The sequence below is a fragment of the Schistocerca piceifrons genome, chromosome X (genome assembly GCF_021461385.2).
Source record: "Schistocerca piceifrons isolate TAMUIC-IGC-003096 chromosome X, iqSchPice1.1, whole genome shotgun sequence".
Taxonomy (NCBI): domain Eukaryota; kingdom Metazoa; phylum Arthropoda; class Insecta; order Orthoptera; family Acrididae; genus Schistocerca; species Schistocerca piceifrons.
The window spans coordinates 173,440,751-173,465,808 of NC_060149.1; positions in this window are offsets into that span (position 1 = coordinate 173,440,751).

The following is a 25,058-nucleotide window of genomic DNA, read 5'->3' on the forward strand; positions in this document are numbered from 1 at the left end:
TGAAACAAAGTGCTTGTATTCTTCTTCATTCCACAATTCACCACGTCACAAGGTTTAGTCTTGAGTGACTTTTTTATATGGTTTTTTTGAAGTGCACTAGTAGCATTCAGAAAAACCAGACGCTCGATCTACGTCTATTACAATATTGTTCCGAAATTTTAGACACACTTTCTTTGTGATTCGAGGTGAATCAACAACTAATGAATGAATTGCGTTTAACACTTTGACGCAACATCACGCTGTTAATTCAGCTGTGAGGCAGCAGGATTGCGTAAAGTTCTCCGTTCTTTTGTTAAAACTTGTCATTGGTATGCATCCGGAAGAGCAGGTAAATTTATACTGCTTAGCAGTTTGTTCCAAATAGACATTTTTCGCCTCTACACATGAGTTCTGTATTTAGTGACCTGGCACAGACAACAAATCGTGAGAACGCTAGGACATGTGAAGATAAGGGAACATTCACACTGCACGAATTAACAGAAATGAAACAGTACGCGCCGTTGGCGAAATTGAACAGTATAGCTCAGCTAATACGGCTAGAGGTGTCTGTATTTTAAATGAAATAATTCTATGAAATCATATAATATACTCAAAGGTGACGAAGATGTGGCCAATCATTTACAACAAGAACGACGAGCTATGCATTTATGTGTAAGTTAAAAAAAAAAATCAAATGGCTCTGAACATCTGTGGTCATCAGTCCCCTAGAACTTAGAACTACTTAAACCTAACTAACCTAAGGACATCATACACATCCATGCCCGAGGCGGGATTCGAACCTGCGACCGTAGCAGTCGCGCGGTTCCGGACTGAGCGCCTTAACCGCGAGACCACCGCGGCCGGCTATTTGTAAGTATCTTAACATATCGACAGATAGGCATTCACACACACACACACACACACACACACACACACACACACACACACACCATGCACACTACGTTCCTATTAAGCACGCACAACAATAATGTTGAAAATGAAGAAACCAACACAACTATTTACATTGCTGAGCAGGTAGTACAATACTGAGAACAATACTCATACCTATAAAATTTGTAGTGCTATCAAAATATTTGATGAAGCAAAAATATAGTCGCTTAAAATAAAGTTTAGGGCCAAATAGCATTAATGAATTTAAAAGACCCTACCAAATGTCACTAATTCATATAAAAGCAACAGCTAATTCCCCCAGTCACTGTATCATTATTTCATCACAGATATAATTTTTGTCAACATAGATCATTAAAGCTCCGGAATCACTCAAAACAGTTTCGTTTTCAAATTCAACTGTTTAATAAATGTCAGGAATTGCGCTTTACGAAGTTTATGACACTAGATTCTGTTGCCGGACGTATGCTTTGCTGAACAGGCGTCTTAGTTTTAGTGGTGGATCAGCATTTTCTTCTCTCTTATAGAGCCTCCAGTGTACTTTTTTCTGGCTAATACTACTAGCGTTAAGCGACTTCCTCAATGCTTTCAATATATTGCCTCTTTAATTTACAGCAACCACATTTTGATCTTGAAGAGCACAGCGTTACACCGAAATGCACAACAAGTAATGTTTTTGTCCTACCTAGGGCAGCTCTCCCTCTAATGTTAACAAAAAGTTTGCAATAAATATGGTCTTTCATGCCATACATTCTACTATCTGCATATCATTTATACCTTTAACGAAAAAATTTAAAATGTGTCATTCAGAAGTACTAAAATAAATTACAATTTTACACAGACAATTCAAAAACTGAAGAATTTTCATTCGGCTTTAAGAGATGCCACTGCTTTTTACTTTTACAAGACATTGGCGAATATACTGAGACGTCTCAATGTAAATTATATAATAAATTGAGAAAGAAGAGAAAGATAATTAATAATGTGTCACTGTCGCGTATGTACTGGGTCATTAGACGTTCCAAAGGACGCCTGCGTGCGGAGAACGAAGTCTGGAAATCTGGTTTCAGTTCTGTGAGCTCCATTGCCGCAGTGGCGTTCCATTTTTGGAAATAATTGCTTACAGTACGTAAACCTGTGATGGCGGATAACAGGGAAGGAGTAGTTACTGATCACTTGTGGCACCTAGAATTTGTTAATCGCTTTGTCATAAGTGCTGACATCAAAATAACTACTGTTTATCATGTTTGGTACTCAAATATTTTCGCATCTCCATTACAATGAAGTTGTCCTACTACAATTTTCAAACAGTTTACATGACTATGGTATAAGTGATGCGTAGCACGTTTCCACCCGACATCCACTTGCGAAAATATCCTTACTGAATTATTCACGCGAGCGAGGAAGCGTTACAGCTCTAACTTCACGTTCTGGAGGGCTGTGGTTCCAATCCCGACCACAGATCCTAACTGATATTTATTGCGGTTCACCTAACCATTAACGACGAATCTTGGAATTGTTCCTTTGAAAAAGACGTTGACATTTCCGTTCTCAGTAGCTGTACAATGCCATGTTGTGCTCCTTCTCTAATCTCGTCGTCTACTTTAATTTTTACTCTTTTCTTTTTTACTTTTTCTCAATTCACTAATGAACCCACAAGTCTCTGCTCTATCAGAATATATAGTAAAACGCAATTTTTATATGACCATTAATAATTAATTTCTCTAAGCTATTAGTCTTCGATATTTGGAGAGTTATTTTCCAACTTTGACAACTGAAATAGGCTCAATAACGATTTTTTTTAAATCTTAACAGTAGTTAAGTAGCAGTAGCTTTAGTTTATTTTGCCATATATGCACATGGAACAGTTCCTTCTCGCACACCAAGTCCGAAGGAAGTACTGTAACTAGGCATCCTGTTGGGAATTGTCCATCGCTTTGTTTCAAAACACCCTGGTAAACAGCATTAGATGACGAGCACCATTCTCTTGTGAGATGGCTCCTATTACAAGGCATATGGCGCGAAATTGACCTACTAGAGGTTTCTGAACTTTAAACGTCAGTGCAGTGTGGCCAACAGTATCTTTAGCACAGCATACACCGTCATTAAAAGTCATTTAGAGTTTACTGGAGTGAAATAAGAAAAGTGATATCGATTTCCAAAGTTGCAATAGAATACGCGTCCCGCACGGCTAAAATATTCCGATTTTACCATGTGAAATAAATAGATTCAGTCTGACTTCTATGCAGATTCATAATTAATTCTTTCGCAATACCTCAAGAGAAAACGCACAACGGGATGTAGCGCAGTGGTTAGCACACTGGACTCGCAATCGGGAGGACGGCGGTTCAAACTCGCACGCGGCCATCCAGATTCAGGCTTTCCAAGATTTACCTAAATAGCTTGTGGCAAATGCCGGGATGGTTCATTTGAAAGGGCACGGCCGATTTCCTTCCTCATCCTCCCATAATCCGAGCTTGTGCGGAACCTGTAATGAACTTGATTCCGACAGGACGTTAAACACTAATGTCTTTTCTCCTCTCCTCAACAGAAAGCGCGAAGTGGTAAAATGAAATTCTGCTTGTTGTGTCTGGTTGCACTGAACCTACTACGTCAATATCCATTGCCGGAAATTTGACGGCAATGAACTCATTTCCGTGTTAGTAAAACGAAAGGGAAATATCGTTCGGCATGTACCTTAATCACATTAACCTAAGGAAAATATTTAAGGAAATAGCATTGATGACTGATAGGACCAATAAAATTTTTCAGCCCCTAATCTTGTGTGCTTTTCTAATACGAAGGGAATTCAGAAAAGTGAGTTAAAATTTATGAGAAGCCAATTACTGAACGCTGCACTACACTTCCAAGAGACACAGGTACATGACACTACTTTTCAAAATGGTAAATTTGGAGTAGTAATTAAAATTCAGGAGAAAGAAATAACAATTTTGAGGTTCGGCGATGACATCATATTTCTGTCAGAGACAACAAAGGACTTGGAAGAGGAGCTGAACGGAATGGACAGCGTTTTGAAAAATGGATTTAAGATGAAAGATAATGGAATGTAGTCGAATTAAATCAGGTGATGCTAAGGGAATCAGATTAGGAAATGAGGCACTTAAAGTAGCAGATCAGCTTTGCTATTTGTACATCGAAATAACTGATGATAGCCGAAGTAGAGAGGATGGCAAGAAAAGCATTTCTGAAGAAGAGGAGTCTTTTAACATCGAAGATAGATTTAAGTGTTAGGAAGTCTTTTCTGAAGGTATTTGTCTAGACTGTAGCCATGTATGGAAGTGAAACATGGACAATTAACAGTTTAGATAAAAAGAGAATAGAAGCTTTCGAAATGTGGTGCTACAGAAGAATGCTGAATATTAGATGGGTCGATCACGTAACTAATGAGGAAGTACTGAACACAGTTGGGGAGACAAGAGATTTGCGGCACAACTTGACAAAAAGAACTGAACAGTTGATAGGACACATTCTGAGACATAAAGGGACTATCTATTTAGTATCTGAGGTAAATGAGAGGGGTAAAAATCGTAGAGGGAGACCAAGAGGTGAATACACTAAGCAGATTCAGAAAGGTGTAGGTTGCAGCAGTTGTCCGGCTTGCATAGGCTAGATTAGCATGGAGAGCTGCATCAAACCAGTTTTCGAACTGTAGACAACGACAACAACAACAACCCAGTCTTTGAAAGCAATGGTCGAAATATTCTATCACTCGTTAAGGTACTCGACACGAAAAATCCCCTGCTTGGCCACAGAACCATTGGATGACTGCTGTGTGGACCTGCTGCTGTGAATTAGTTCCTCTATTGCCTGGACCTTGTCACCTATGATCGATGGGCTTAAAAAAAATGGCTCTGAGCACTATGGGACTTAACATCGATGGTCATCAGTCCCCTAGTGCTTAGAACTACTTAAACCTAACTAACCCAAGGACAGCACACAACACCCAGTGATGGGCTTCCTTCCTATCAGCGTCACCCACGTCTGTGCCGTGTTGATCAAATTGTTTGCACAGTTTCACAACGGCTAGATGTGATATTGCATTTGGTCCACATACAGCCAGAATTTCATAGTTATGTGCAATTTAGACGTTTTGCCTGCAAGAGTCGTACAGACTCGCACGTTTCAACTTTGGTGTACGTTTCCACTTGCCACACCACTTCACTCTCACACTGTGATGCACCTTTTATCTGTGCAAAACTGTGGCTACAGGAAACCCGAACGATGGGCTGCCTTCTGACCTTGTGCCACTCTTGTTGCTCAATGGTTTTAGTGTAGGACGACGTGCTTAAATTTTTCCTGAATTACCTACGTACAGAGTGATTCCGTGTCGATATTAAAAATTTTCTGGGAAGATGGGGAAGGGTAAATGTATCAATCTGAGGTAAGGGGGCCTGGTCCGGAAACAACGAAGTCGAAAATTATAAGCTAAAACCTCTGACAATGGAGTACATCTACCGGTACTGTTGTCGCTAAGATTGTAAGGAAGTGTGGACCAAATCAAAGAAAACTTGTCTATTAAACATGTGCTCTAAAACGCGTACCTTAAGAGCTATGAACACTTGTTCATCTTCGCTAGTGTGAAACACCTCTTCTACCAAAAATGTGCCCATAGCTCTTAAGGTATGCATTTTAGAGCCCTGTTTACTGGACATTTTTTCACTGTTTTTGTCCCCGCTGTAACCTCTGAAGTTGTTTACTCAACAATAGTACCTCTACGTGTATTCTACTGCCAGAGGTATCAGAAGGATTTTCGCTTATAACTTTCGAATCGGTCGTTTGCGGACCAGGATCTCTTACATCACATTGACTCATTTAACCTTCTCCATCATCTCTGAAAGTTTGTAACATCATCACGGAATCATCCCGTTTATTGACTGTAACAGCAGGACGAGGTCATTCCCCGGAGCACAAGCACGGATTAGGGAAGAATGGGGAAGGAAACCAGCCATGCCCTTTCAAAGGAACCATCCCGGCATTTTCCTGGAACGTTTCAGGGAAATCACGGGAAACCTAAATCAGGATGGCCGGAGACGGGTTTGAACCGTCATCCTCCCGAATGCGAGTCCAGTGTGCTAACCATTACGCCATCCCGCTCGGTGATTGTAACAGTCTACATCGGTTTGTGGTCTGTTGTGTAGAGCACCAATAAATTATTATAATGCATATGACGAGTTTTCAGAAAGTTTTAAAAACACCAAAAAGGAATTTCGGATTAACTAAGCATAATTATTAATCACGTCATTCTACTTCTGTTTGATACCTATCGAACCTTTCTAGAATCGTCAGCAAAGTACAGTTAACGAGACTTCGCCTCCAGATTTTCGCGTGAGATAAGTCCTTTTTCCTTGCAATCCTGAGTAAGTCCCGTATAATATAACTACTAAACGGAGCCACATCACTGCATCAGTAGTTTTCTCATCAGACATTTCGAACTGCCGTGAATCGTATTCATTAACAATACGTTGTTATAAGGCCATTGTGATGTTTTGACAACACTGCTGTGTGCACGTGCGGGGTTTGTTATGCAATCGTCAGTTATGGAACAACATATGAGGAAAAAATCTGTTTCTCGACACAGGGATACAGCAAAACCAGAACGAACTTTCAAATAAAGAATCTGTGCCGAAACTGGATGAAGCAGAGGAGTCGGTTTGTCACAGTTCAATCGTCTGTGACTGTAGGAGAAAGTAGTGTGAACTACATGTTTTAGAATGGTTAGTAAAATATTGGAACCTGGTGTTTAATTATTAGATGTAACATAGTGAACATAGTTTCTTCGTGCCAGTATCTTTTCGATTCGTGTTCGTCTGCCTTGGAGGGACAAAGACACGAGCTCTTTTGTAACAGGGTAGGGCAGAGAGCCGCCAAGGCTAGGCTAGGGGACACGGTGGTCACAGAGCGCAGTCTCAGGAACGGCTGACAATAGCGGCGTGACGGCGATACACGCAGTCAGAAAACAGCCACCGTTCACGGAACACCGCTATGGGAACAAACGCGGACGGAAGAGCGCCGTGGGAAGCTCAGCGCTCACAATTTCCGACCATAGCAGATTTACCTTGAAATGGCGCGTGAACATGGGAAGCGGCCGACTGTACTAGCTGCTGCCTCTTGCACAAACCTGTCAACATTTTACCTTCTTATCCAAAGTCTTTTATTTCCAGTCACGTCAGTCGCCTGGCAACATTTCTCGCACTCAGTCAATATCAGAAAAGGAAATACATTGTAGCAGGCCGGAGTGGCGGTGCGGTTCTAGGCGCTACAGTCTGGTACCGAGCGACCGCTACGGTCGCAGGTTCGAATCCTGCCTCGGGCACGGATGTGTGTGATGTCCTTAGGTTAGTTAGGTTTAATTAGTTCTAAGTTCTAGGCGACTGATGACCTCAGAAGTTAAGTCGCATAGTGCTCAGCGCCATTTGAAATACATTGTAATTATGCATCTCCAGTGTTAAAGGCTTTCTATTACATGACTGGGTACAGACATAAATTCTTCTTATTAATGATGGCTTTTTCATTTATTTTGCTACAATTGCCACTCAAGCATCTGTTCATTTTCAGCTGACCAACACACACAGGTGAATCAACATCCTGCACGTATTCGGAAATTGATTGAGCAGTAAAAGCTGCTTTTTCGCACTCAATCACTTGCACACCAAGCCAAATCTGACGATTGCATAACACATCCTGCACGTGCACACAGTAGTGTTGTAAAAACTTCACTATGGCCTTATAACAACGTATTGTTCATGAATACGATTCACGGCAGTTCGAAATGTCTGAAAAAAAAACTACTGACGCAGTGATATGGCTCCGATTAGTCACTATATTACACGGGAAAACTGACATCCCTTAATAATTTTGTACAGGCTTTGTGCTCCGTTTATGAGAAATTATTAAAAACAAATTCTTCTTACATATTTTTTGTTGAATGCGTCCTCATGTTTTACAAATTGTAGAAGTGACATCATGAAACAGCTTAATCTGCTGTTCATTTTCTTCTTTATTCTGCGACCTTTTTCGGTCAAAGAACATTATCCAGCATTTATTTTATGGACGTCATGAATAGAGGAAAATTTAGGGTTGAAAAGATGTTTCAAAACTGTAATAAAAATACAAACAATATTTACATGTTTTTGTTAAAATCTAGAGAGAATTTTTTCTCATTATGTTAAAGAACCAATTTTCACTTTGAATGAATAACTCTAGCTGACAAACAAAAAGTATATTGAAAATTTTTGTGAGAGCTTGGTACAAGAGTAATTCTATTCATGAGGGCAATTTGATTGGAACTAATTCTATGGCATTTGCTTATTAGCGGCGTTTTGCACTCACGATTCCTTGCTATTTCCTTCTTCTTCTTCTGCTTTCTGCAAGTCTTAGGCATTTGCTTCCTACGCCTTCTTGGCTGTAAATAGTGAGCCTCCCAAATTTTCCTGCTTCTCTTTCGAGATTTTCTGCCCACTGGGTAATAATTCAACATTAATTTTGGGTTACCGTAGTCTTACAGTCTTTTAACGTGGTCCTTCCAATAGATCCTCTTTCTTCTTTATTCTGCGACCTTTTTCGGTCAGAGAACACTATCCAGCACTGTCCTTAATCTTTTCATTTAAGGTTTTCACTCCCTGTTCTTCTCTGAACCTGTAAGGTGATGTGTACTCAGCTATCCTTCTTAGAAACGGCATCTCCGATACTTGCATTCATTTCTTTTCGTTACAGTCCACCGCTCACTTTCATATGTCACGGTTGGTACCGAAAAGATTTTCAGAACACAGAGTTTTCTTTCTTAGCATAGTTCTGGGGGTTCTATAGGTTGTTCCATTAAAGTAATAAGGTAGTATTTCCTAATAAGGTGAACGAATTTCTCGTTCTATAGTGTAATTATTTATTATTATTTTTCTGGAGATTGGATCCTGGATCCTGAAAGCCATAAAATTTGTTTTCTTTGATGATACTAATGGATTATATAACTAAGCTGTTTGGAGTGTATTCTCGCTGTCAGGAGTCCCCACTTAATCATTAACAGAATACTTTAATACAATCATTCATTTCGTTGAAGTAATAAGCATAAAAACTTAATTTATCTACCCATGGCCTCAGAATGTCGTTAATACATTTAAAAGAACCGGAGAGAACGTACATTTTTATTTTATCCCAAAATTTGTTCTGCTCTTAAATTTTCCATTTCATGTAATGGCGGTTTCTAATCCTTGGTACATGTTTCTTAATACCTTTGTTATGTACAGAGTAATTCTTCTTGGTTTTATTATCTCCCATAGCTTTTTCTCTATTTGCCTCATCAAAAACATTTACATTATTTATCAACATTAGATGTATCTCTCGACTGAACTCTCTGTGTTTCTCAATGATTTGTCTATTAGTGAACGTATTGTTTGTGCACGATCCACTTTTCCTAGGACCCGTTTGCTCTTCTAACATAATGTTTTCAACACATACTGCTAGATTCTGCGTTACTACTTTAGAATATATTTTATACTCTGTGCTTAGCAAGCAGGCACCCAGAAAGTTTTCGCAATTATTTCTGTCTCCTGTCTTGTAAATAGGTATTATTGTTGCTAATTTCCATTTCTCTGGAATTTTCTTAGTCCCAAAATCTGATAACATAGTTTTTAAATTTGGATTTCAATGTGGTAGATGCACATCTAGAATATTTAATCAGTTCTGTGTTAATTCCATCATTGCCTGCATCTTCGAATCCCTTGATTTCTGTTCTGTCTGCTATTGTCTCTTCCTCTTCTTCCTGCGCATCATTTCCGACCAGAGTTTTATTTACATCGCCTCCTTTTGTCCAAGTTTGTAATAGCACGCTAACCCTTGTGTCTTACTTATCACTTCTATTCTTATATCATCTTTTACATTTTTACTCAAGTTCTTCATCATTTTGTAAGAAAATTCCTGTCTACCATGGATATCGTTTGCCACTTCCGAAATGAATCTATCCCAGCATTCTTGATTAATTTTAAGACATATTTCTTAAGCTTCTTAAGATATTTTTTATATTAGCCTCTATTTTCAGCTGTGCTGCTCAGTAAACATTTTGAATACACCACTTTTTCATTCTTCATCCATCTGTCTATATCATTGTTCCAGTGTTCAGGTGTTCTTCCTTTGACTTCGATATCTTAGAGCCTCCGCAGCTGCCGGCCCTATTACAGCTTTAACATGTTTCTATTCATTTTCTACGTCTACGATATCTTCTGTTTCATCGCATAATTTATTCGAAAACTCTTTATGGAATTTTCTTTTAGCAAATACACTCCTGGAAATGGAAAAAAGAACACATTGACACCGGTGTGTCAGACCCACCATACTTGCTCCGGACACTGCGAGAGGGCTGTACAAGCAATGATCACACGCATGGCACAGCGGACACACCAGGAACCGCAGTGTTGGCCGTCGAATGGCGCTAGCTGCGCAGCATTTGTGCACCGCCGCCATCAGTGTCAGCCAGTTTGCCGTGGCATACGGAGCTCCATCGCAGTCTTTAACACTGGTAGCATGCCGCGACAGCGTGGACGTGAACCGTATGTGCAATTGACGGACTTTGAGCGAGGGCGTATAGTGGGCATGCGGGAGGCCGGGTGGACGTACCGCCGAATTGCTCAACACGTGGGGCGTGAGGTCTCCACAGTACATCGATGTTGTCGCCAGTGGTCGGCGGAAGGTGCACGTGCCCGCCGACCTGGGACCGGACCGCAGCGACGCACCGATGCACGCCAAGACCGTAGGATCCTACACAGTGCCGTAGGGGACCGCACCGCCACTTCCCAGCAAATTAGGGACACTGTTGCTCCTGGGGTATCGGCGAGGACCATTCGCAACCGTCTCCATGAAGCTGGGCTACGGTCCCGCACACCGTTAGGCCGTCTTCCGCTCACGCCCCAACATCGTGCAGCCCGCCTCCAGTGGTGTCGCGACAGGCATGAATGGAGGGACGAATGGAGACGTGTCGTCTTCAGCGATGAGAGTCGCTTCTGCCTTGGTGCCAATGATGCGTGTTTGGCGCCGTGCAGGTGAGCGCCACAATCAGGACTGCATACGACCGAGGCACACAGGGCCAACACCCGGCATCATGGTGTGGGGAGCGATCTCCTACACTGGCCGTACACCACTGGTGATCGTCGAGGGGACACTGAATAGTGCACGGTACATCCAAACCGTCATCGAACCCATCGTTCTACCATTCCAAGACCGGCAAGGGAACTTGCTGTTCCAACAGGACAATGCACGTCCGCATGTATCCCGTGCCACCCAACGTGCTCTAGAAGGTGTAAGTCAACTACCCTGGCCAGCAAGATCTCCGGATCTGTCCCCCATTAAGCATGTTTGGGACTGGATGAAGCGTCGTCTCACGCGGTCTGCACGTCCAGCACGAACGCTGGTCCAACTGAGGCGCCAGGTGGAAATGGCATGGCAAGCCGTTCCACAGGACTACATCCAGCATCTCTACGATCGTCTCCATGGGAGAATAGCAGCCTGCATTGCTGCGAAAGGTGGATATACACTGTACTAGTGCCGACATTGTGCATGCTCTGTTGCCTGTGTCTATGTGCCTGTGGTGCTGTCAGTGTGATCATGTGATGTATCTGACCCCAGGAATGTGTCAATAAAGTTTCCCCTTCCTGGGACAATGAATACACGGTGTCCTTATTTCAATTTCCAGGAGTGTATGTTATCCATTTCTTAATGTCATGGTTTTTAGAAGCCTTGTTCTTCGTCCATTGTGCTTTAACCTACATTACTACCATTAAAAAACAATCTGTATTCAGTTTAGATCCCCTGTATACTCTCATACACCAAAGAGCGAAAAAAACTCCTACACTTGCCTAAGAGAGGCCGACTGTTGGATCCCGCGTCCGGCCATCCTGATTTAGGTTTTCCGTGATTTCCCTAAATCGCCCCAGGCAAATGCCGGGATGGCTCCTTTGAAAGGGCACGGCCGACTTCCTTTCCCATCCTTCCCTAATCCGATGAGACCGATGACCTCGCTGTTTGGTCTCTTCCCCTCAAACAACCAAACGAACTTGCCTAATATCGTGTGGGACCCCCTCGATCACGCTGAAGTACCGTAGCACGACGTGCCATGGACTCGACTGATATCTCACGTAGTGCTCGAGGCAACTAAAACCATGATTCCTGCATGGCTGTCCATAAATCCGTAAGAGTACGAGGGTATGGAGATCACTTCTGAACAGCAAGGCATCCCAGATATGCTCAATAATGTTCGTGTCTGGAGAGGCTGGTGGGCAGCGAAAGAGTTTAAACTCAGAAGAGTACTCCTAGAGCCACTCTGTAGCAATTCTGGACGTGTGGAATGTTCGCGTTGTCCTGCGACAAGTCTGTCGGAATGCACAATGGACACGAATGGATGCAAGTGATCAGACAGGTTACTTACGTACATGTCACCTGTCAGAGTCGTATCTAGACGTGTCAGGGGACCCATATCACTCCAATTGCCCACTCCCACACCCAGAGCCTCCACCAGCTTGAATAATCCCCTGCTGAGACGCAGTGTCCATGGATTCATGAGGTTGTCTCCATAGCCGTACACGCGCATCCGCTCCATACAATTTGAAACAAGACTCGTCCGACCAGGCAACATGCTTCCAGTTATCAACAGTCCAATGTGTGTTGACGGGCCCGGGTGAGGCGTAAAGCTTTGTGTCGTGCAGTCATCAAGGGTACACGAGTGGGCCTTTGGCAGCGAAAGCCCATATCTTTGAAGTTTCGTTCAACGGTTCGCACGATGACACTTGTTGATGGCCCAGCACTGAAATCTGCAGCAATTTACGGAAGGTTCAAAAATGGTTCAAATGGCTCTGAGCACTATGCGACTTAACTTCTGAGGTCATCAGTCACCTAGGATTTAGAACTAATTAAACCTAACTAACCTAAGGACATCACACACATCCATGCCCGAGGTAGGATTCGAACCCGCGACCGGAGCGGTCGCTCGGCTCCAGACTGTAGCGCCTAGAACCGCACGGCCACTCCGGCCGGCTAATTTACGGAAGGGTTGCGCTCCTGTCACGGTGAACGATTCTCGTCAGTCATCGTCGGTCTCGTTCTTGCAGGATCATTTTCCGGCCGCAGTGATGTCGGAGCTTTGATGTTCTACCGGATTCCTGATTGTCACGTGCCTCTTGTGAAATGTTCGCACGGGAAAATCCCTACTTCATCGCTACCTCGGAAACGCTGTGTCCCATAGCTCTTGCGCCGACTATAGCACCACGTTGTAACTTGCTTAAATTTCGATAACCTGCCTTGTAGCAGCAGTCAACGTTCTAACGACTGTTGTAGACACTTGTTGTGTTATATAGGCGTTGCCGACCGCAGCTACGTATTCTGCCTGTTTGAATATCTCTGTATTTGAGAACGCATACCTACATCAGTTTCTTCGTCGCTTCATTGTATTTGTAAAGGTTTTAGCTGTTTCACTTTGTGTATTTCTTGAATAGTTAAACGTAATTGAGACTTCATGAGTCTACTTTCGATTCACTGTTCGTTATTTATATGTATTAATTTTTTGACATGGCGCTTTTATGTATACAGGGAGAATCAGAACTTGCACCGCAAATATTGCCGAAATGGAAAGTGCTATTTATCTATTTATGGTCGCTTTTGACAGAATTGATAGGTAGCCAGGGGCTCCTATTTTTTGTCAGTAAACAGATTGTAATAAGACTTAGGAAGTGCATTCTTTTTGCAGAAATAGACTTTTTAACCGGTACATTGCCTATTGACATTAACAAACTAAAAATAGGGTAAATTAGTATACAGGTGGTGCTTGTTGCAGGATTCTAGTGAGAGTCGTTTACGAGGTGTCATATTTTGAAAAGTGTGGACACCGACAGTTATCTGTGTCACACAAAGTCCTTAGTTGCTAGGTACGATGTTGTTATGTGTGCTTACAGTGTGCTTGTGTGTCCCTTCAGTGCATTGCGACTTGCTAGTCAGTTAGTGTGTGACAGTCCGAGCAGTACGTCGTGTGTGAACGATGAAATTTACCAGTACAGAAAAAGTTGACATACTCATGGTGTATGGAGAGTGTAGGAACAATGAAGTTCGTTCCTGTACGGTGCATGCGACAAGATATCCCAATAAACGTCAACCGTATCGACAATTTTTTATCATCTACTTCAACTAGTTATGTGGAAGTGATCGTGTGGCACCTAGACAACATAAAAGAAGGAAAAAAGTGAAGACCGAAGAAGGGGAAATGAATGTTCTTTCTGCTGTTACAGTTGATCCGCACGCTCGCGCAATCGCACGAGTAAGTGTTATGAGTCAGGCAAGCGTCCTACGCATTTTCCATCGACATACGTTTCATCCCTATCACATCTCTCTCCATCAAGAGCCGCATGGAAAAGATTACGAAAATCGTGTGATCTTCTGTGCAAGGACATTAAAACAGGATACTCCAGATGTATCACTATATTGTTTAGAGATGAAGCCACATTTACTAGTCATGGCCAGGTACTGAACATGCGCTATTGGTCGACTGACAATCCCCGTGGGATTCGTCAGGTGGAACGTCAGCGTTCGTGGAGTGTAAACGTGTGGTGTGGGACAGCGAAACATCAGCTCATAGGACCGTTTTTCATAGATGGAACGCTGAACACGCATAAGTATCGCAGCCTCCTAAATGACCATCTTCCACGGATGCTTGAAGTCGTTCAGATCTGGAGGAACCTGTGGTACCAACATGATGGCTGTTCAACCCATAGCATGTCTTCACGAATTGTTTCTAAATCGTTGGATTGGACGCAGGGGACATGTACCTTGGCTCGCCGCATCGTGGATTTGACGCCCTTAGACTTTTTTTCTGTTGGAAAAGCTGAAAGACGCTGTCTACAAGAATATACGAACTACACTCGATGCTATGCAACAACGTACTCCTACAGCACGCTCGGACATCGCTGAAATGCTAGGACGTGTGCAGTTCTCTTTCCGTACCAGATTGGAAGCGTGTATTGCTGTCGGTGGTCATTTTGAACACAACTTGTGATGCTCAATTGTCTCGTTACTGACCAGAATCTACATTACTAATGTATGCACATGCACTGTTCTTTAGTGTGTGCTACCACAGGTATTTTACAAGTGTCGGTGTAGTAAGTTTTCAAAATCCGATATCTCATAAGTGACTCGCATTAGAATCCTGTAACTAACACCACTGACGTTCTAATTTACACTACTTTTAGTTTACTAATGCCAATAGGCATTGTTCCATTTACAAAAGTGTATGTTTACTAAGGAATACACTTCCAAAGTATTATTATAGTCTGTTTAGTGACTAAAAATACGGGCCCATCTATTCTGTGAAAACCGCACACCAACAGCATCTTGAATTTTCGCAATATTTGCGGTGCAAGTTTCATGTCATTCGCCCTGTATATGTAATCATTTAATGATATTGTACAGGTTTTGAACCCCAGTTCTAAGAAATTGTTAGAGTTCTAAGAAGTTATTAAAAACCAATTCTTATTCCTTTCGTTAACTTGCAACATTATGTTTATACTGGTAGTGGATACGTGGAAATATATTTTGGAAAGATCGGCAAGAAGAGCTTGTGGTCTGCATACACAGGTGGAACGTAGTCCTACAATTCTTCACCACAAACAAGCCTTCGTTTAGAGCATGACAAAGTAAAGACCAATTACATTCTTCATTCTTAGAAATTTTGTCTTCAGGGGATTGATACAAGTTTTTATCAAGAAAAATTCAAGTTCTTGTAGTTATGTATAGAACTGTAAGCCACAAATCATTTCTCTGATTACTACAACAGATTTACACTGGCGGTGCAAGACGACACTGTGTTTAAGATATTGGACTCGTATTCAGAAGTTATGGAGATCAAATTGTCGTCCAGCCATCCTGATTTAGATATCTTGAGGTTCCTTCAAAAGGTTGTGATCGTTTTCCCTCCAAGCCGTGTCTAAGTGAGTCTGATTCCACACTCTTAATGTCGTGTCATCAACGAGACGTTAAGTACTAACCTTTACTCTGATGCCCGTCATCTTTCTGCAGTGTCAGAAAGGCGCAAAAACGTAAATGGAAGCAGTCTGTTATACTTTCCACAAGACTAGAATGTGGATAAAGTGTTTAAGATGGTGGAAAACTACATTAAAGGGTTCCAGCTGTCAATATTCTTCTTCATTCACGTGTCCTTAGGCACGATAACATTATTAAATGAAACCATTTCTCCTGCCGGGATGGTTTTATTCAACAAAAAAATCGTACTTAACGACCAGCCAAGTTCAACTTGTTGTCATTTTATGTGTACGAGGTTCCTTCAAACGTTTGTGATCGTTTTCCCTCCAAGCCGTGTCCAAGTGAGTCTGATTCCACACTCTTAATGGCGTGTCATCAACGAGACGTTAAGTACTAACCTTTACTCTGATGCCCGTCATCTTTCTGCAGTGTCAGAAAGGCGCAAAAACGTAAATGGAAGCAGTCTGTTATACTTTCCACAAGACTAGAATGTGGATAAAGTGTTTAAGATGGTGGAAAACTACATTAAAGGGTTCCAGCTGTCAATATTCTTCTTCATTCACGTGTCCTTAGGCACGATAACATTATTAAATGAAACCATTTTTCCTGCCGGGATTGTTTTATTCAACAAAAAAATCGTACTTAACGACCAGCCAAGTTCAACTTGTTGTCATTTTATGTGTACGAGGTTCCTTCAAAAGTTTGTGATCGTTTTCCCTCCAAGCCGTGTCTAAGTGAGTCTGATTCCACACTCTTAATGGCGTGTCATCAACGAGACGTTAAGTACTAACCTTTACTCTGATGCCCGTCATCTTTCTGCAGCGTCAGAAAGGCGCAAAAACGTAAATGGAAGCAGTCTGTTATACTTTCCACAAGACTAGAATGTGGATAAAGTGTTTAAGATGGTGGAAAACTACATTAAAGGGTTCCAGCTGTCAATATTCTTCTTCATTCACGTGTCCTTAGGCACGATAACATTATTAAATGAAACCATTTTTCCTGCCGGGATGTTTTTATTCAACAAAAAAATCGTACTTAACGACCAGCCAAGTTCAACTTGTTGTCATTTTATGTGTACGAAAAGTCCAACAATTCATAAACATGATGCAATAAATTTCTTCTTTTTCTTCTTCTTCCATTTCTTCTTCTTTTATCTATCAATCTATCTACCTTCTTTACGTATATAAGTCCCCTTCTGCAGTTTCTGTCTATTGTTAGGAACAGTCTCAGGAACTTCTGTAGTAGGGATTTTGATACGGTTTTCACGAACAGATAGACTGATACACGAGGAAAATCTGTGTGTATAATCTATAAATATTTCATGCAAATTGGCTGATCTACTATGAATTACAGTCCCCCGACGCTGGTAAACGATATAATTCGCATTTAGTGGTGAGCAGCCGAATCGTTGAAATCATCCATACAGGCGTAAGGCCCCCCGACTGCAGCGCAAAGCCGACCTGAGTTACTGCTATCGGGAGCCCGGTGCAAGCAGCTGCCGACTTAATAAAAGAGCCGTGATGCAGGGCTTCATCAGACATTAAGCCGATGAGAATCGTTGTTTTGCTGTTGTATCAATGTTTCAGGGGTTTGAAATAAAGTGGGAGAAAGAGTCACACAGAAAATGTAGCTCACGCTGAACTGGCGCTGGTGTGAGAGGGCCAGCAATTGGCAATCAGTCGCTCCGGACTCCGTTACGGTGAAATTTACCTCTACGATAGACAAGTCGTCCAGCTCTAGATAGGACTCGTGCGAAGGCAGGGCAGGTCGCTGGTATCACATGAATTACATTCAAATTCTGTAATATATTTTAGCAATGTATTATCTAATAGTAACGTATGAAAACCTTATTGTTACATAGAAACAGCCTTGCAGGGAAAATAGTTTCATTTAATAATATCAATTGTCACTTAGTTTCGATTTACACAGTGCTTTTGAAACAGTAACACTATGTTGAGGTTACCGTAAGTAAACAATAAAATGTGATATTAAATGCTGTTAACCAGTGATGGCTACAGCATGAAATCTATAAGGTCGTAGAATATTTCTTGCATTCACAGAAAATTTCCAGAATATGAGAATAATGAATTTCATCATCTGAAACTCTCGGGTCGATTAAATTTCATGGAACAATGTTGCGAAGCGGTATGAAATGGAACGAGCACGTAAGTTTGATATTAGGGAAGACGAATAGTCGACTTCGATCTATTGAGAGAATTATAGGAAAGTGTAGCTCATATGTGAATGAAACCACAACTGGTACACTAGTGCGAACAATTCTGGAATACCGTTCGAGTTCTCGGGACCGCCAACAGGTCGACATAGAGGAAGACATGAAAGCAATTCAGAGACATGCTGCTAGATTTGTTACCGGTAAGTTCGATCAACACCCGAGTATTACGGAAATGCTCCGTGAACTCAAACGGAGGAAAGATGAAGTTCTTTTCGTGAAACACTGCAGAGAAAATTGCATTTGCGGCTGACTGCAGAATGATTCTGGGGCCACCAACGTACATATCGTGTCAAAAAGATCCGGACAGCCCCATGTAATGGTGAACTGACCACTAGATATCGCAAGAAGCAGTCCCGCCAGTATAAAAGGAGGCTAGGAGTACCGAGTTGTCAGTAGAGAAACAGTATGGAGAACTGGGCACTCTGGAGAACTCAGTGGCTTCCAATATGGAGTTGTCATTCGATGTCACCTGAGTAACATTTCGATCAAGCACATTTCAATCATAAACAATAATTTATTACGTCATGATCGTTTGGATATATAAAAAACCATCACATTACGGTACCGATTTTGGCAAGTAAGTGTGCTTAATCTACTGAAAAGCTTCGTACAGATATATAAAGAAATATAACGGGAGTTTCGACATCATGGAGTCATTTAACATTTCATTGAATGTACATCATATTGTCGATTAATTAATGTTTACTAATAGGTGGTCCTGATCAGGTACTGTACATAGTGAGTATGGACCGTGTAATGGGACACCCGCCTACTACCTTTTTTCATATAGAAATAACTGATACCATGCATACTGTCGTTTCTTGTATAGGTGAACATTCTCGGCTGTTTCTCTGACATAATTTCGTTTGACTTTGTATATGATGTATTACATTTCAGACTAAAATGTATAAAAATAAATAAATTTGTTACAATCGATGTGTACTAACCGTTAAAATTATTCTTGGTTTACAAATATTTGAAATTAGAAATTCTGGCATACTTAAAATTCATATTATTAATTGCAAAATCTAACGCGAATTATTAAATTTATTTCTGGATTCATTTACAAAAATATTTGAAATTAGAAGTTCTCGCATACTTAAAACTCATATTATTAATTACACAATCTAACGCGAATTATTAAATTTATTTCTGGATTCATTTATAAAATAATGATATATCTTGATGATGATTCTTCTTTTGTCAAGAAAGTTTGTAAACTCTATGGCTTTGTAAACTCTTTGGAATTTTGTGAGTATCGAAGAATGTAACTGGTAGTGGGCATGCCTCTGATGAAATCAGACATGTTTTTGATTGGGTGTGATAGAGGTGGAAATTATTAAGACGGCGTGATATTAAAAAATATGACAAAGAATAAAATTCAGGAATAATACAGAATAATTCATCAGTTATTTAGTCATCACGAACCCACAACGTTATAAATCAAAATTTCAGCCGCCAGAATGTACCCCTAGACGCAAGAATTCGAGCCAACAACACGAAGAGAAAATGGAGATAAGTGAAAAGTTTTTCTTTTGTATATTTTACACCTCTCGAAACTTTTGAAAATAATGAAGAGACTAAGAGGATTTTAATGGTGATGTGTGGGAGGGTAAGATTACTTCTGAGAAGACAGAGTAAAAGAAATTAGTGTACGTGTGAAAGCATATAAACAATCGTTTCTCCCTCGCTCTCTTTGTGAATGGGACAGGAAAGGGAATGACTAGTAGTGGTACAAGATATCCTCCGCCATGCACAACATGATGTTTTGCGAAATATGTACGTAGAATATCGACTAAACTGTTGACTGAGAAACCAGGACAGTTCGTTTTTTGAAAAGAAATTTTTTTATCATTCGTACAGTTGTAAATTTCCTTCTTATTTTATGACTGATTTGTCTTCGATGAAATTATTTGAATCAACGACTGTATCAAACACGTGTGTAGTTGTGTTGTTAATGAAGGAATTGGAAGAAATGCGACATGTAGCCTGCTGCTGTGGAGAGCCTCCGACAGTGACGTGGGTTAAAATAATATGTTTAACACGTATCTTCCTTCATTTCTTCAGAAACCTTCACGATAACTACCAACGTCAAGCAGAGTACTGAGCACAGCCTCTTATATTCCAATTCTATTAGTCTCGGTGCAAAAGTTTGTAATTTGTCTCACTAGATAAGACCATAGTCTCATGATTCCGCTTCCTTCATTTCCCGAAGATTATGGCATCTGTAAATGGTCCAATGATGGGACTTGTCCGAACTGAAATCCCTAAGTCATTACGGTCCAGCAACTCAGATGAGAAGACTGATTTACAGTGGACCATTTCTGTGTTGATAGCACCAATTTTCAGCGTTAATGGAATGGGGAAAATATAAAAATTTGAATTTGAATCGATCATCCTCCATACAGTCCCGACTTGTCTCCATCCGGTTTTCATGTATTTCCAAAACTTGAAGGACACTTTTGAGGACTTCACTTCTGAAACAGCCTTTGCATACTCAGTAAGATCGCCTTTATTTTGCACGTAATAATTTCACTGTTATTAAGGTGCTGATAACTAAATACTATTTGAGTAGGTATGATATGTGTATTCTGGGCCATATTTCGCGTCGCCTAGATATGCATCATGAGGATCTGGTCTTATCACTGGCGTCATTATTCTTATCGGTTGTATCATCACTCTTAACGGTGACATCATCATCCTTAATAGGGATATACCACACACGTTCCCCCTCCATTCCCCCTTCCATCCCCTTTCCTTCCCTTCCCTTCTCTTCCTACTCAATCTCCAACCAATCACAGCATAGTATTAAAAATGAAAGTACCCGTCAAATACTCAAGACCAGCAGACCAACCCAGTTGTCCAGATCGAGCCCAAATGAGTCAATGCGAAGTTAAAAAACCGCGCCGGCCGCTGTGACCGAGCGGCTCTAGGCGCTTCAGTCCAGAACCGCGCTGCTGCTACGGTCGCAGGTTCGAATCCTGCCTCGGGCATGGATGTGTGTGATATCCTTAGGTTAGTTAGGTTTAAGTAGTTCTATGTCTAGGGGACTGATGACCTCAGCTGTTAAGTCCCATAGTGCTTAGAGCCACTTGAACCATTTTTAAAACCCTGCTCCCCACCCCCTCGCCCTGAATACAACGAATCGAAGCGAAGTATTACAATGAGGCATCTAATCAAAATGTAGTTTGAGTACATATATTTATAAAATCTAAGCTGGCGGAAATATTCCAGTTATGCTTTAGGTCCCATGCCCCTCTCCCACTCCGCGCTAGATAATCACAGTCAGGAATTTAAATGAGATGTGAAGTTACACTACTTTTGTGAAAGTCACCGATAATTACATACACACAAATATCTTTGTATCTTACTCAGCTGTGCATTGTACTCCTCCTCTCCTCTCCAGCCAATTATATCGAAGTATCAGAACCCCTCTCTGCCCCCTTCGCTTCCTCTTCCCAACCAGTCAGACCGTAGTATTAAAATGATGTGTAATCATTTCCGAAAGACACTTACCCTGGACTAAAAATGATGACACGTTACAACATTTCATAAAGACATTTACACACACATGGACTGCGGGAAAAGACATTCAGCAGCCTCGAGAACTGTGTTTAATGTCACCAGGAGTGCATAGTGGAGGGTTGTAGTGTTAGTGGTTCATTTGTCACAGTCATCACCGATCAACTGGCGTTCAGGAGACCTGTCCGCACACCGTCTGTTTTGACTCTGCAGGAAGTAGCTGTGCTGTGTTTAGAGGTAAACAGTGGTTGCAACATTCATTCTAGAGTACAATCATGCCACACCTATGATTATGTACTCCCGCTGAACAGCTTCAGCTATTAGGAGTGGGTAGCACTGTGATTCGGCGGGAAGTTGGATGGGCGTATTGACGTATTACTGCGCATGTTGAGCACATTGTATCGGTGACGTGTCGATGCTTTCATTAGTGGTCTGTGGAACATTCCCACACCCATAAACCAGGTTCTGGACGTCCACATAGCGGAGATGCACGTCAAGATCGACGCATAGTGCGAACAGCTGTGGACGACCGAACATCATCCAGCGTCAAAATCAAGACAAATGTGCCATTTGCTTCGTCATCATGGAAACCATTTGCTCGTAGCAATATTAATTAAGATGACGTGTGCCTCTGGCTACGCTGCCACTGACACCATGACACCACCAAGCATGGCTACTCAACTGTCCACAGCTCGTGGTCGTGCGGTAGCGTTCTCGCTTCCCACGCCCGGGTTCCCGGGTTCGATTCCTGGCGGGGTCAGGGATTTTCTCTGCCTCGTGATGACTGGGTGTTGTGTGATGTCCTGAGATTAGTTAGGTTTAAGTAGTTCTAAGTTCTAGGGGACTGATAAGCGTAGATGTTAAGTCCCATAGTGCTCAGAGCCATTTTTTTTTTTTTTTTTTTTTTACTCTGCTGTGTGAGAAGAATTAACTGGACAGTGGAATGGCGCTCTATTGCGTTCAGTAGGATCTGTCTACATGCAAGTGATGGACGTACACGTGCATGGCGTACATCTGGTGTCCTGCCTATTCCAAAATCAGTCGCCCACGACACACAGGTGGCGGCCCAGGATGCCATCAGTTATAGCCTGCGGTCGCATTTGGTGTTTCTGTGATTTCTGCCGTAGGAAAGTGAAGTGCTCTTTCAGCAGAACAGCACACTCCCACATACAGCTGCTTCAACACAACGTTCTCTTCGTGGTGCACACCAAATGCCCTGGCCAGAAAGACCACCAGATCTCTCGTCAGTGGAACACTTATGCGACGAAGTGAGAACAAACTTCATCTTCAGGGCCAGCAAGAACCATTAACGAATTGCAACAAAATGTGCAAGATACCTGGGACAATCTGTCACGAAATACTACCTTATTTAATTTCATATCACAACATTTTAAAATAAAAAGCTCGAATTTTGTAGAATGTTCAGAAAAAGTATGAATATTCTGAGCTCTCGAGTTTCTTCGTCAGTAACACTCAGACATGCATATAATAAAGGGCGCCCATAACTGGGGCAAGGGGGTGAGGGAGGTGGGGGATGGGGGTTGCACCCTTCCTGGCTCAAGGAAAGAAAAACATTTAGAGTAGTCAAGAACTTTTCTTTCATGAAAATGATTTAAAACTTGGTATTAGGCAGGGGTCGGAACTGGAGCTTTAATGTGGCTACTTAAAAGCCACCATTCGTCTTCCAAATAATTAAAAATATTCCATAAAACCCAGGTAGCCCCTCCCTCTACAGGGTAACAAATAAGAAAACCAATGTTATTGTAAAAATATTGTTTTATTTTGTTTATACTGTTACACACACCCTTTTAAATTCACGCAGTCTTCTAAATGTAGGATGTATGACCGATATTTTATGGATCGAACAGACTGGAGTGCAAATACAAGCATATTTAAATAATTAGGAGGCACCATCTTGGATTTTTAGAGTATATATATACTCTAAAATACTCACAAAATTTCTTCTTTATAAGGATACAGGGATTGCAGAGGAGCAGTTTGGATTTAGAAGGGGAAAAGGAACAAGGGATGCTATTGACCTGTTAAGAACTGTAGGGGAAAGATATATGGAAAAGGGCAGAGAAATCTTTGCTGTTTTTATAGATTTAGAAAAGGCTTTTGACAGAGTTCAGTGGAACAAACTGATGGATATCTTGAAGAGGAAAGGAGTAGATTGGAAAGAGAGAGACGACTGATACAGAATCTATATTTACATCAGAAAGTAAGGATAAGGATTGGAAATGAAATGTCAGATGGAAGCAGCATTGGACGAGGTGTTAGACAAGATTGTTGACTTTCCCCGCTGTTGTTTAACGTATACCTTGAAGGGATGGTAATGTGGAGCAAAACAAGAAAAAATGTCCAGTAAACATGTGCTCTAAAATGCATACCTTAAGAGCTATGAGCACGTGCTCATCTTCGCTACTTGGAAACACAACTCTTCTAATGAACAATTGTTCATAACTTTTAAGGTATGCATTTTAGAACAAATGTTTATTGGACATTTTTTCTTGTTTTGGTCCATACTACTACTTCCCAAAAATGTGGAAAGCAAAGAGCTTGCAGTAGAAGAGATTTGCTTCACAGTATCGAAGATGAAAAAGTGTTCGTAGATCTTAAGGTATGCATTTTCGACCCTATGTTTACTGAGACTTTTTTGCTTCTAGTATTGTGCAAAAAAATGGTTCAAATGGCTCTGAGCACTATGGGACTCAACATCTGTGGTCATAAGTCCCCTAGAACTTAGAATTACTTAAACCTAACTAACCTAAGGGCATCACACACATCCATGCCCGAGGCAGGATTCGAACCTGCGACCGTAGTGGTCACGCGATTCCAGACTGAAGCGTCTTTAACCGCACGGCCACACCGGCCGGCCTAGTATTATGCACTTTCAACTGTATGCATTATATATTCGCTGGAAATCCACAGAGGCGCCCTGTGTAGACCTGGACGAAACGTCAGGAACGGAAGAGTTTGTCGGACCACGACCTCGCATCCCGAAAGGTTTACCAGCAGCTCTGTGTAGAAGACTTTTAGATTATGGACCTGCAAATAATTCAAGACTTTGCAGGGATTTAAAAAAAATGGAGATATGTGATTACGTATCACCAAACTATGACGTCAGTGCGCATGGAGCCTACCAAGGAAACAGCAACGTTATCGTGAACAATGATATGACAGTTGTAACAGAATGTTTAACGTCGATGAACTCCAATTGCAAAGATATATAACAAGCTTATATTTAAAATCACAAGGTCTGGTGTAAACAAATGTATCAGTAACCATATTATCGAATTTATCACGTTACGGTCCTGTTGTATTGCGTATACGTTCACGTTGTGCACATCAGTTTTTCAAAATTACAGTTCCTTTCAATACCCATACC